Below are 15,574 nucleotides of genomic sequence, written 5' to 3' on the forward strand. Positions count from 1 at the left end.
GTCATCTGTTAAGACATCAGAGAATAACTTCCACGGTGCTGGAGGGAGCTGTAGAAAGTAAAAACTGTAGAGCATACACCCAAGAAATGATTGAGGATGTAACTGGCAACTGCTACTCTGATGTGAAGACGTTAGCTCAGAAGAGGAGTTCTTAGTGGGCCGCATCAAACCAGAAGACTGGTGACCCGAATAAAAAAATAAGTTGGTAGCATCCTGCACATTATTTCCTACATACAACTTCACTAAGAGTTCTGAGGGACAAACTGAAGATGACAGCATTGTCTCTCGAAATGCTTTGTTGGGTCGTGTACACGATATAACATGTTTGCATGCTACTAATATTACTGTATCTGTTCGTTCCAGTGCCCAGTTAATTGCAATTGCATGCCTTAGCAAAAGCTCTGGTCATGGTTCTACTAAGCCGTCTTCCTTAAATTCATTTTTTTCCCTGTTCCTTGTTATTATTCGAAACTATAGCCCTCGATGACCCTTGTTTTTCTCCTCCATTCTTATATTTCCATCTTTGTAAGGTCAACCAACATAGTGCAATTCATCTGTCGATTGGTCGGCCCTTCGTTCTCATGAAAAGGACTCTGCTATTCCCTACTCCCTGGAGCATCTTCTTAGCTACCATCATCTCCACGCCGGTAATCCGTACCTGGAATTTCTCAGTGTAGTTAATTCTTTGGCTAGGTGATCAACAAGCTCCAAATCCACTTTGAAATTACAATCAAACAAAGATAACACGTTTGTCATCCTTTCTCTAACTAGCTAATTCTGATGATCTTCTATGAGACATGGCTTTGGTCTTTCTGGCACTAAACTTTCATAAAATTATTATAGCTGAGAGTGAATCACTAGTAATCAGTTACTGGGTATTATAGTACATGGCCAGTGAGGTACACATTTAGAGACACACACTAGTATCCTTTACGTTTCCGCCTGAGACGTATCATACCCGAATCAAATTACAACAGTTCTAATCCCTCGGTTCCGTCAAGGCTATTTGAGTTTTCATCCCGTCCTAAGAACAATGTCGAAACACATTATTCCCTCCCAAATATCCCTATCTAGGGATTCCTCTGCTCTATTTCCAGCTCACCAGGATTTGTCTGGAAAGTAATGACCTATCAGAGCAGCTCTTTTTGAACCATCAGTCTCTTGACTGGTTTGATGCGGCCGCCAAGAATTCCTCTCTTGTTCCGACCTCTTCATCTCAGAATAGTACTTGCACTCCAACGCCTTGATTCTGTTGGATGTAGGTTTGCATAGAGTTATTACCTTCTACAGCTCCATCTAGTCCAACGGAAGTTGTTCTTCATACATATCCTGCCACCCAGTCGCTTGCCGGCCGGAGTGGCCGAGCGGTTCTAGGCGCTACAGTCTGGAACCGCGCGACCGCTACGGTAGCAGGTTCGAATCCTGCCTCGGGCTTGGATGTGTGTGATGTCCTTAGGTTAGTTAGGTTTAAGTAGTTGTAAGTTCTAGGGGACTGATGACCTCAGAAGTTAAGTTCCATAGTACTCAGAGCCATTTGAACCATTTTGAACCCTGTCGCTTCTTTCTCTTTCAGTGTTTTCCAATGTTCCGTTCTTCGATGAATTTGCGAAGAACCTCCTCATTCGTTATTATGTCAGCCACCCAATTTTCAACATCCATCTGTAGCATCATATATCAGAAACCTTGATTCTCTTCTTTTTTCGTGTTACCACAGTCCAAGATTCACTGCAATGCAGTACTGTGCTCCAGGCGTACTTTCTAAAAAAATTCTATGTCAAATTAAGGGACATGTTTGATACTACCAGACTTGGCAGTACTAGTTCGTTTTTTTAAGTTCTTTTTGGCTTCGATTGTTTTCTGCATTTTGATTCCAAGCTAGCAAATTCCCTCACTTCGCCCTACTTCGTGGTCTCCAATTTGACGTTACGTTTATCGTTAATCTCATTTCTGCTACTCTTCACTGCTTTGGTCTTTCTTCGATTTACTCTCAGTCCATAATGTATGCCAATTAAACTGTTCATTCCATTCAACAGATCCTGTAATTCTTCTTCAATTTCATTGAGGATAGCAATGTCATCAGCGAATCTTATCACTGATATTCTTTCACCATGAATTCTAAACAAACTCTTGAACATTTCTTTTATTTCCGTCATTGTTTCTCCAATGTATAGATTGAACAGTAACGACGAAATTCTACATTCAAGCCTTATTCCCTTTTTATTCAGATCACTTAGTTCTTTATATTCAGTTCTTATTGTTCCCTCTTCATCCTTTGACATGTTGTGTATTATCACCCTTTCGCTACAGAATATTCGTGTTTTCGTAGAATTTCGAACATCTTACCACTGTCAAACGCCTCAACTACGTCAATAACTCCTACGAAGCTGTCTTGATTTTTCGTAAGTCTTGCTTCTACTATCAATCGCAAAATCAGAATTACATGTCTGATGCCTTTACAGTTCTAGAAGTCAGACCGAGCATCATCTATCAAATCTCCAATTTTGTTCCCCATTCTGCTGTATATTCTTGTTTCCAGCACGCTGGTAGCGTGAGCTGTTAATCTGATTATGCAATAGTAAACATGAAAGTTTTCACTGATGGAACCAATGTTTCGGCGACGGTTTCAGGACCGGAACGTTGATTTCATCAGTTTTAGAATGTGACGCAGCATCATACCCGAAAAACTCTCACATTAAGTGGTCCTGGCCATGGAATACTACGCAGTTACTTGATTTTGTGGTAGTTCTCACACTTATCTGCCCTTGCTGTCTTCGAGATTGTGTGGATGACTTTTTTCCGAAAGTGTGATGGCGTGTCTGCATTCTCGTGGATTCTACACATCAACTTGAACAATCGTTGGGTTGCCATTTCCCCCGATGATTTTAGAAATACCGAAGGAATGTTATCTGTTTCTTCTGCGTTATTCGATTGCAGGTCTTCCACTGCTCTGTTAAGCTATAACTTCTTTGCAGATTACCGTATGCCTTCCATATCGACTTATGTTTCTTCTGCTATCACAGCAGCAAGTCCTCCCCTTCGCTGAGACATTCACTGTACTCTTGCCACCTAACTGCTCACTCCTCTGCGCTTAACAATGGGATTCCCATTGGTTCGCGTCCTTGTTTCTTTTCCCCTTTATTGCTTTATTGATTTTCTATCCTCTCCCACCCCCCCCCCCCCCCCCGCCAGAGGGGAGGAGGGGTTGGCTGACAGCAATTAATACGCCGCTCTACAGCTGAGAGAAGAACTAAACAACTCAATGGTAAAATAACAAACAATAAAGAAGGCAATAAAACGGTGACTTTGTTAATGACAGTAGAAAGGCGGAAAGTTGCGGAATTTTAAAGATAAAAACACGTCGGTGGCGATCTACATCTACATGACTACTCTGCAATTCACATTTAAGTGCTTGGCAGAGGATTCATCGAACCACAATCCTACTATCTCTCTACTATTCCACTCCCGAACAGAGCATGGGAAAAACGAACACCTAAACCTTTCTGGTGGAGCTCTGATTTCTCTTATTTTATTTTGATGATCATTCCTACCTATGTAGGTTGGGCTCAGCAAAATATTTTCGCATTCGAAAGAGAAAGTTGGTGACTGAAATTTCGTAAAAAGGTCTCGCTGCGACGAAAAACGTCTTTGCTGTAATGACTTCCAGTCCAACTCGCGTATCATATCTGCCACACTCTCTCCCCTATAACGCAATAATACAAAACGAGCTGCCCTTTTTTGCACCCTTTCGATGTCCTCTGTCAATCCCACCTGGTAAGGATCCCACACCGCGACGCAATATTCTAACAGAGGACGAACGAGTGTAGTGTAAGCTGTCTCTTTAGTGGACTTGTTGCATCTTCTAAGTGTCCTGCCAATGAAACGCAACCTTTGACTCGCCTTCCCGACAATATTATCTATGTGGTCCTTCCAACTGAAGTTTTTCGTAATTTTAACACCCAGGTACTTAGTTGAATTGACAGCCTTGAGAATTGTACTATTTGTCGAGTAATCGAATTCCAACGGATTTCTTTTGGAATTCATGTGGATCACCTCACACTTTTCGTTATTTAGCGTCAACTGCCACCTGCCACAACATACAGCAATCTTTTCTAAATCGCTTTGCAACTGATACTGGTCTTAGGATGACCTTACTAGACGGTAAATTACAGCATCATCTGCGAACAGCATAAGAGAACTGCTCAGATTGTCACCCAGGTCATTTATATAGATCAGGAACAGCAGAGGTCCCAGGACGCTTCCCTGGGAAACACTTGATATCACTTCAGTTTTACTCGATGATTTGCCGTCTATTACTACGAACTGCGACCTTCCTGACAGGAAATCACGAATCCAGTCGCACAACTGAGACGATACCCCATAGCTCCGCAGCTTGATTAGAAGTCGCTTGTGAGGAACGGTGTCAAAAACTTTCCGGAAATCTAGAAATACGGAATCAACTTGAGATCCCCTGTCGATAGCGGCCATTACTTCGTGCGAATAAAGAGCTAGCTGCGTTGCACAACAGCAATGTTTTCTGAAGCCATGCTGATTTCGTGTCAATAGATCGTTCCCTACGAGGTGATTCATAATGTTTGAATACAGTATATGCTCCAAAACCCTACTGCAAACCGACGTCAATGATATAGGTCTGTAGTTAGATGGACTACTCCTAGTACCCTTCTTAAACACATGTGCTACCTGCGCAATTTTCCAATCTGTAACCCTACTGCAAACCGACGTCAATGATATAGGTCTGTAGTTAGATGGACTACTCCTACTACCCTTCTTAATTTTCCAATCTGTAGGTACAGATCTATCGGTGAGCGAGCGGTTGTATATGAGTGCTAAGTAGGGAGCTATTGTATCAGCGCAATCTGAAAGGAACCTAATCGGTGTACAATCTGGACCTGAAGACTTGCCCGTATCAAGCGATTTGAGTTGCTTCGCAACCCCTAAGGTATCTACTTCTAAGAAACTCATGCTAGCAGATGTTCGTGTTTCAAATTCTGGAATATTCCATTCGTCTTCATTGGTGAAGGAATTTCGAAAAAACTACGTTCAATAACTCCGCTTTAGCAGCACAGTCGTCGGTAACAGTACCATCGGCACTGCGCAGCGAAGGTATTGACTGCGTCTTGCCGCTTGTGTACTTTACATACGACCAGAATTTCTTCGGATTTTCTACCAAATTTCGAGACAATGTTTCGTTGTGGAACCTATTAAAGGCATCTCACATCTCGATGAGGATGAAGATACACAGTAAGTAGACAGGTACAATAAAAAAACACGGCGATAGTCTGGTGTCTGTTCACACTAGATAAAAAACACAACTAGCGACAGTATGGTGGCTGTTCGCAACACTGATAGGGGACGCACAACACTGGACATTCACTGAAAACAGCACTATAGAGGCGACACGGCAGCAGATGGGGGCCCGTCCTTGCTTTTAATTTCACCAAAATCACATGAATCAGTCCTTTTCTACATCTTTACGCCCGCATCTCGTTGCCGTGCGGTAGCGTTCCCGCGCCCGGGTTCCCGGGTTCTATTCCCGGCGAGGTCAGGGATTTCCTCTGCCTCGTTATGGCTGGATGTTGTGTGTTGTCCTTAGGTTAGTTAGGTTGAAGTAGTTCTAGGTGACTGATGACCATAGCTGTTAAGTCCCATAGTGCTCAGAACCATTTTTTTACATCTTCACTTTTTTCCTGTAGCCATTTCTCCGTAACTTCAGTTCACTTCCTATTTATTTTATCCGTAAGTGATTTACGAGCCATGGCGCAGTCGATCTTCCTTCAGCGATTATCTTGGTTCGATATTTCGCGCTAAATGGAAGCACTGATTACTAGAGCCGCGCTCTGGCGCGGTGAGTTTTAAAGGCCAAGCACGGAGGTGCTGAGGATAGAGTGAGACCGGAAAGCAAGTGCTTCGTTGCGGAGAGGAGAGGTGGAGTCACCGTGCAACTGGCTGTACGCCGAGGGCTGTGTGTTGTGTCCTGTATGGATTGGTGGTCGTACGTGCCCGCGTTGCTTTCTTCCAGCCTGGACGACGTACGGAGTGGCACAGTGTCTGCACTCGACACTTGTTAGTTTGGCTTAGTTTTAAGTGCGGATCACGATTTCGGCAAATGCGGTTGCTGTTTGATTCCTATTGAAGGCACTGCTCCAATTATAGCTTGTGGAACAGGTTACTTCCGACAGTGTTTGGAACGCAGTCAGCTTTGGGTGGGCCTCTATGTATGGCCACCGTATACGGGAATGGAATTGCAGCACTAGCAAAGCAGGATACAGTGAGAGTTTTATTTTTGGTAAGCACTACCCTGCTCTAAATTTACGTCTTAATGTAAAACTGTGTCAAGTTCTCTATGCATGTTACCAGACATAGATTTAGTTTCAGTGTCTCTGTGGTAATGTGACTAAAAGACCTTCCCTTAAATTTAAAGAATGCAGTACACAAAATGATTTTTGTGTGCTTTAGCGAGATTTAAATTTGCTAGTTCATTTTGTTAATTAACCCATTTAGCTCCTTCTCTTGTCAAGTAACTTCAATTATTTGTTTGAAATCTGATAATTATGCCACGTCCTTGTGATTTCAAGGATACAAATATTTTGTTCCTGTTACCTGACTATTGTAAGTGCCTAATAATTATTCTGTTGCAGGAGCTATTTATTATTATGTGCTGAAGTTTTATTACTAAAATTGACGTAAGGCCAAGCTGGAATCGCCAGCACTTGTGGCCGAGTGGATCTAGGCGCTTCTGTCCAGAACCGCGCTGCTGCTACGGCCGCAGGTTCGAATCCTGCCCCGGGCAAGGATGTGTATGATGTCCTTAGGTTAGTTAGGTATAAGTAGTTCTAAGTTCTAGGTGAGTGATGACCTCAGATGTTAAGTGTCATAGTGCTCAGAGCCATTTGAACAATGTATAAGTGTTACAATCCAAGCGTCCAATGTAGAGTAAATGCTACAAATAAAATGGGGTTCCTTTTGGTAACAAGTCGTCTTATTTCCACTTACTGTTTAAGGGATTGGCCTACTTACCATTTCATTGTTTATTTTTAAATGGTTTAAATTTGATCAGTTTTGGTTATTTTGTTTTTTAATTTACTGTAATATTTTACGTAAAAGATTTTTCAGGTTTGCGAAATCTATGAAAACGGAGAGTTTTAAATACTTGGTATTTATTTATTGTAAAGATTGCTTAAAATTTTTGGCTGTTTCATTACAAATCTTACTTAAATTCAGATTTAAACTGCAATGGTTTGGCAGTGAAAGTAAATGAACGCGTTGCTTAAAGTAAAAGAGGTTTCAGAAATTTGTAATTTTGAAATTATCTGCCTCCGGTATTTAGTGCAATAAGCAAGTTCTTTTAAAATAGTCGTTGAACTTTTCTTGGCCCAGCGTCTCTCCTACTCCACAAGCTTGGAGCTGACAGTTTTGTCCACAATAACTAGTATTTGTCTGTTTTAAACTCTGAACTTATATTTTCAAAATTACGGGACACACTCATATTACTGAATTCTTGTTTTGCCCTTTTGTACATCCTTCTTCCGTCGAAAAGTGAAATTATTTCTCCTATTTCTCAAGCTTACTTCACCGTTACTTTCCTTACTTGTCTGTTAAAGTTTTGTGATAAATCCCTTTTTTTTTTTTTTTTAGAGATGTTTCACTCTTCTTTAACTTATCTACCTACTGCGGCCTTCATTATCGCAGTATCAACAGCCTTACAGAACTTCAGAAGCACGTCACTGATCTTTTATGTGTCAGTATACCTCTTTCCACATTAATTCTGTGATGTCTTAATAGATGTTCTACCATACTGTCCCTTCTTCTTCTCAATGCTTTCCATGTATTCCTTTCCTAGCCGCTTCTCCAGAGAATCTTCTCATTTCTTATCATATCAGTTCACTTGATTTTCAACATTCTTCTGTAAGTCCTACAAATCAATATCTAACTTCGAAATCCCTTTCTGGCTACGACGTAATCCAGCTAGAATTTTCTTGCTCATCCGGGCCTCCACCAAGTATGCCTAATCCTCGTGTGATTTTTGAGTATTCGCTGTCACAAGCTCAAATCAGTTACAGAACTTAAATAATCTTTCTTCTCTCTAATTACTACTACCAAGCACACATTTTCGCACATTACTCGCTCTTCTAGTGCATGGCCTACTAACGCGTTCTCGTCTTCCATGATTATTAGAGTATCGTATCCCTTTCCCCATTCAGTATCATCATATACTTTCTTTGTCTCTTCATCTTCTGTTTCTGACGTCGGCAGGTATATGTGAACTATTGTTGTTGGCGTTGGTTTGCTGGTAATTCTGTTGAGAACAACCGTATCACTAACTGTTCACTGTAATTCACTCTCTGGTCCACCTTCCTATTCAGAACGAATCCTAATACAGTTAAACCATTTTCTGCTAATGTTGATATTACCCCGTTCTAGTCTAAATCATAACTGCTTATCTCCTTTCCATTTCACTTTACTGGCCCTACCCTATCTAGATTGAACATTTCTGATTTTCTAGTTTCCCTACAACGTTCATACGTTTGAAATTCTACACTCCGACTAATAGACTGTTACCTTTTCGTTGGTTGTCCGTTCTTTTTCTCATGATTCCCTCCCTCTTGGCAGTCCCATCCCAGAGATCCAAATGAGGGACCAATCCAAAATATTTGCTTAAGGAGATCATCTTGATACTTTTTCAATTAAAGGCTGCATGTTCTGTGGACATAAATTGTGCATCGTTAATGCAGTGGCTTCTATTGCGTTGTCCATCCTCATGCCGATGATACTTGCAGATTCTCCAGCCGTGAACTCTTGTCCGTTATTCCGCACTATTTGAAAACGCAATTGGCAGAACGACAGCTACGAAGTATGTCTTCAGTCGGCATTGCTGATGAATTTTATTCAGAATTTAAACAGTGTCTGGGATCGAAGCTGCGACCCTGGACGTTAAGATTACTAGTCAAAGACAATACCCCTAGGCCACGGGTGGTTTCCAGAGAGTATTTTCGTTCTGAGTTGCAACTACAAGAAAATGCGTCTTTTTTTCTTTTCGCTTTATTGAAGTAAAGCATCATCAGTGTTTGTAATTAAAGATATTTACTATATGATTTGTTTCTAAGATCGAAAAACAGTTTGTTGCTTTTTACTTACGACGATTTCCGCTTGGTTTCTCACCTGCATCGGGAAATTCATCTTGGTGCTTCTTCATTAGACATTGATACTTGTAATCTAATTTTAATTTTTCTGCAGAACTATGCATTTCATAAGTTTTAAACAGCGCAGTTTTTTCTTTTTTTTTTTTGCACACCAGTGTTTTCTGTTTATTTTTATACTTCTAAGTGTGGACTATGGCTTGTGTTTTGCAGTTTTGCCAACATAACATTGCCACAAGTTTGTCTTTGCCCTACAGTTTCTGCGTATTGTGTAATTCTATTTGATTATGTCGTTGTGTATTTATATATTGTGCAATAGTAGTGAGTAGCAGTGTCAAGGAGTGTGAGCTGGAAGAGAAGGTGAGGAGCAAGAAGTGAAATGAAACTGGAGAGGGGTGAAGTTGGGTGGGAGAGGGTGGAGGATAGATATGGGTCTTTTCTTTTTCATGTAATTTCTCCAATTATTTTATGTTGTGTCTGGTTTCCAATATTTATTCGGTCATTTAGCAACTGTTTATTAAGCGTTAAAGCTTTATGTATATGGATATTTTCTTGGAAAAGGAGGTGTCTGTCTGTACTGATTTTCTTATCTATATCTACATGACTACTCTGCAGTTCACATTTAAGTGCTTGGCAGAGGGTTCACTGAACCACAATCATACTATCTCTCTACTATTCCACTCCCGAACAGCGAGCGGGAAAAACGAACACCTAAACCTTTCTGTTCGAGCTCTGATTTCTCGTATTTTGATGATCATTCCTACCAAAATGATCATTCCTTCTCAACAAAATATTTTCGCATTCGGAAGAGAAAGTTGGTGACTGAAATTTCGTAAAAAGGTCTCGCCGCGACGAAAAACGTCTTTGCTGTAATGACTTCCATCCCAACTCGTGTATCATATCTGCCACACTCTCTCCCCTATAACGTGATAATACAAAACGAGCTGCCCTTTTTTGCACCCTTTCGATGTCCTCCGTCAATCCCACCTGGTAAGGATCCCACACCGCGCAGCAATATTCTAACAGAGGACAAACGAATGTAGTGTAAGCTGTCTCTTTAGTGGACTTGTTCCATCTTCTAAGCGTCCTGCCAATGAAACGCAACCTTTGGCTCGCCTTCCCGACAATATTATCTATGTGGTCCTTCCAACTGAAGTTGTTCGTAATTTTAACACCCAGGTACTTAGTTGAATTGACAGCCTTGAGAATTGTACTATTTATCGAGTAATCGAATTCCAACGGATTTCTTTTGGAACTCATGTGGATCACCTCACACTTTTCGTTATTTAGCGTCAACTGCCACCTGACACACCATACAGCAATGATGTTCATATCTTTCCAGTATTACATGGTCTACAGTATTCTTGTTTTAGATTATCTGAAAATGTTGAATTGTTTCTACGATATTTAAATACTCTGGTGTCGAATGTCCTGCCAGTCATTCCAATGTATATTTTTTCACAATCTCCGCAATTGAACTGATGGGTACCAGATTGTTGGTATTATAGTGTTTTGATTTCAGATTTGAGATGTGCTTTTGTACTGAGTTGTTCGTTTTGAAACTAATGTCTGTACCTTGCTTTTTGAATATCTTACCTATTTTATGTCTGAATTTGTTGTGGTAGGTTATTGTAAACCATGGCATTACTGTACACTTATGACCATTCATCACGGCTTCTCCCTGCCCCATCTTAAAGAAAACCACACAGTATATAAATACACAGCAACATAATTAAATGTCATTACAAACATGCAATTAACTGCAGTACAAAAAATTATAGGTCAATGACAATCTTGTGGCAGTATTAGGTTGGCAACACTGCAAAACATAAACGACAGTACACACTTACGTATAAAAATAAACACAAAACAGTGGTGTGCGGAAAAGTATGTTGCGTAAAACGTAAGAAATGCATGGTTCTGAAGAGAAACTAATAATTAGGTACGAGTATCGGTGTGTAATGAAGAAAAACGCTAAAGATGTGCTAGCAGACGGCACTTCCCGATGCAGGTGCGAAAGCAAGCGGAAATCACCGTAAGTAAACAGCAACATACTGTTAAAGAGCTGTTTTTCGATCTTAAAAACATATCAAATTGTAAATATCTTTAACTACAGAGCACTGATGATGAATTGCTCAATAAAGCAACCGGTAAAAAAAAAACGATTTTTTTGTAGTTGAAATGACGGAAGGAAAATACCCTCTGGGATTGCAAAGCACCTGCGGACAATATGGCTGCACAAATGCCTGAATATAACTTCTGGAGACATCAACTCAAAGTAAAATATAGTGCTAGTACGGACACGACTACAGCATCACGATGCTTGTCTCTGTTGGTAATGTGGGACGAACAAGTTTTCTCCACATTATGAATGTGGACTACGATTCCAAAGGAGTCATCACTGGACATAGTAACCTTTAGGATGTTGCCTAAAACACTTTGTTAATATTTTACTTTTTAAAAAGGCATCGTATTCATTAAACACAATTATCTTCAAATGGAACACTGCTTACAATCTTCCTCAATATATACTGAATATCTAAGTACGTTTCTACTAACTGGGAGAGAATTCTGGCAATCTAGGTAACTCCGGCTAAGTATACCGGACAGAGTATTAGTCACGCTCTTGAAGTAATACCGTGCCCATCAACCTTGGTAATGGCTGCTTTTCTGGGAGTAAAAGGATCCAAAAATCTTGTTAGGTGTGTCGTAACACAGCTTACAAAACCCTGCGTGTGTGTGAGTGACATCAAACGAATCAGAAGTAATTATGATACAGACTCACGTTTGAGGTCCAACGCAATGTATTCATTTACACTATGAAAAATCGTGCCCCTTGCAGTGCATCTTAAGCTGGGGAATCAAAGTCTTTATTACAAAAGCATTATAATGGACAAGCACTCCATCTTCGGCCACAAGTGGCGCATCGGGACCATCCGACCGCCGTGTCATCCTCAGATGAGGATGAGGATAGGAGGGGCATGTGGTCAGCACACCGTTCACCCGGTCGTCATGATGGTAATCTGTGACCGGAGCCGCTACTATTCGGTCGAGTAGCTCCTCAATTGGCATCTCGAGGCTGAGTGTACCCCGAAAAATGGCAACAGCGCATGATGGTCGAGATGGTCACCCGTCCAAGTGCCGGCCACGTCCGACAGCGCTTAACTTCCGTGATCTGACGGGAACCAAGGTATCCACTGCGGCAAGGCCGTTGCCATAATGGACGTGCACCTAAATAAAACACAAAATCACGAAAATTACAAGCCTAGAATATTAACTGTGAGAATCAGAAAAATGAGCAATCAGTTGGCAAAGTCACTCGTTGGAGGTCAGAATTAATTAGTAATCATGTATCTGACTTCGTGAAATTTGTGTTGACGTGCCCACATATCAGTTACAGTGACTGTTTGTCTGCATGGAAAGCTAAAGAAACCTAAAAGAAAATGAGAATGCTCTGTCGAAAGTGGGAAAGGGAGACCAGTTATGAATCTGAAATTCTGGTTGATGATGGTCCCAACAAGTCGGAGCTGCTAATTTTTTCGCCATTATCGTTGGTACAACATGAGCAGGACGGTGACGCCGTGAAATGTCCCCTTAGAAAAATTATACATGACTGTGCTTAAACTGACACACAATATTTTTAGCGCAACGGAATCTGACTTTCAATAATCCTTACAAAAGAATAGCTTGGACTAAATTAACCTAGAAATTTCACAAATCACTTACCTCACAAAAATCTTGGTTACTCGAACTACTGCAATACAGCGAGCGCCACTACTGCCAGCTAAATACAAGATTCAAACTACGGAAGGCACTAACTACTGATAGGCATAGTTAGCAAATGAAAGATTTTTATAGAGAACAAACAATGTATTTACCTCAATAGTGTTCAAAAGTCATAATGTATATAGCAGTTCATGGCATCCAGTCTTACATATTTCAGAACTCCGCCATCTCTTTCCCCACATCCACCACTGCTGGTGGCTCACCTCCAACTCCGCAACGCTACGCGCTGTTAACATTCAGCTGCCGCTGCCCAACATTACAATGGCGAGTATTACAACAATGGCAACCAGCCACTGACTGCACACAGCATAGCCAGTGATTTTTCATACAGAGCGCTATGTGGCGTTACCAATAAAAAAACCTAAACAGCCTACTTACATAGCCCCTGTGCTCCCCACATAAAAATTTGCAAATTGTTTTGGGCACTGGCCAATACAGACTTGAAATTTTTTTCATACTTACAATAACAAAGAAATGAAATGCACACACTTATCGATACAATGTTGGTCAAAAACTAAAATTTTCTTACAGTCCATAAAGACAGTCCTGATCGTTCATCACAGTGAAATAGCAGTGTTTTTGCTCAATGTCTGAGCAGTAAAAGAAAATGCACACGGAAATAGTGGATTTCCATGCAGTCTTGAAGAAGTAGTGTTGTCCTTCCAACGGAAACACAGTTCAGACTCTTGACAGGTAATGGGCCACAACAGAGCAAATCCACAGCAGAGTCAGTCGAAGTTTTAAAGAATATTGGTAGGTTGGTCATCACAGAGCAGACCCACTGCAGTCCTTGTAGAAATAATGGTATTGGTGAGTCATCAAAGGTGTAGACCCACTGTAGTCCTTGTAGAGATAATGGTATTGGTGAGTCATCAAAGGTGTAGACCCACTGTAGTCCTTGTGGAGATGGCTAGAAGCCATCTGTTGCGACTTTGCAGGTTCACAATCAGCATCGAATAGTCTTGGGAACAATATAGCAAGTCTATGAACCACCACTTGTTCACTCACAAAATTTCTGTTTTGAAATGTCCTTAGAAGCAGCATAGCTGTTAACCAGTATCCACCACTACTGGCGGCTCACCTCCAACTGCGCAACGCTACGCGCTGTTAACATCCAGCTGCCGCTGCCCAACACTACAATGGCGAGTATTACAACAATGCCAACCAGCCACTGACTGCACACAGCACAACCAGTGATTTTTCATACAGAGCGCTATGTGACGTTACCAATAAAAAAACCTAAACAGCTTACTTACAACCGTGGCTGGCTTTCATGAAGTACAACGCTAGAGTCGCTCTGCGAAGGACTCAAACGCTGGACTCCAGTCTGCTGATGTGTTCAGCGCCAAGTCCAGCGACGAAATCATTTCTTTGTAGCCAGTACGGAACTGGATCTACCCTCATTACCATCTAAAATCTCGGTATCCAATCCTCTGTAACGTTATAGCGACCGGTCTATGGTATAACTGTTTCGTTGACAAACTATCCCCTCAAGGACAGGTGAAACGTTAAAAATCCAACAACCTCGATTTCCTCTCCACTTTTCTAAAAAATTCACACTACGTGTCACGTCCTCCTGGCGACACATCAATTTCACTAATCGGTGCCCCCTCAAGCAACAGCTAGTCTCGCATCACATTCCTTGGGAAACGCTAAAAAAACTGTGCTCGAGACTATACTTCAATGTGGTGTCCTCTGAAGCTGTAATTTATAAGAGTTTATTTTTCCTTTATTGTAATTTCCATTCCCCACCAGGAGCGGACTGGCAGCAGAAAACAATATAAAGAAGAAAACATGGTTGAATATAGAAACAGAAAAGGCGGAACAAAAGAAAAGAAAGCGTACAAAGCAGTGACTGTAAATTGGAGATAAAAATCTTAAAATAGTATGTTACACAAAAAACACACACAACACTACTGGACATTAAAACTGCTACACCACGAAGATGACGTGCTGCACAAGCGAAATTTAATCGACAGGAAGAATATGCTGTGATATGCAAATGATTAGCTTTTCAGAGCATTTACACAAAGTTGGCGCCGGTGCCGACACCTACAGCGTGCTGACATGAGGAAAGTTTCCAATCGATTTTTCATACACAAACAGCAGTTGACCTGCGTTACCTGGTGAAACGTTGTTGTGATGCCTCGTGTAAGAAGGAGAAATCCATACCATCACGTTTCCGACTTTGATAAAGGTCGGATTGCAGCCTATCGCGATTGCGGTATATCCTATCGCGACATTGCTGCTCGTGTTGGTCGAAATCCATGACTGTTGGCAGAATATGGAATTGGTGGGTTCAAGAGGGTAATACGGAACGCCGTGCTGGATCCCAACGGCCTCTCATCACTAGCAGTTGAGATGACAGGCATCTTATCCGTATGGCTGTAACGGATGGCACAGCCACGCCATCGATCCCTGAGCCAAAAGATGGGGACGTTTTCAAGACAACAACCATCTGCACGAACAGTTCGACGACGTTTACAGCAGCATGGACTATCAGCTCGGAGACCATTGCTGCGGTTACCCTTGACGCTGCATGACAGACCTGTGATGGTGTGCTCAAAGACGAAGCCGGGTGCAGGAGTGGCAAAACGTCATTTTTTCGGATGAATCCACGTTCTGTTTACAGC

This window comes from Schistocerca gregaria, chromosome 3 (assembly GCF_023897955.1).
Source record: "Schistocerca gregaria isolate iqSchGreg1 chromosome 3, iqSchGreg1.2, whole genome shotgun sequence".
NCBI classification, from domain to species: domain Eukaryota; kingdom Metazoa; phylum Arthropoda; class Insecta; order Orthoptera; family Acrididae; genus Schistocerca; species Schistocerca gregaria.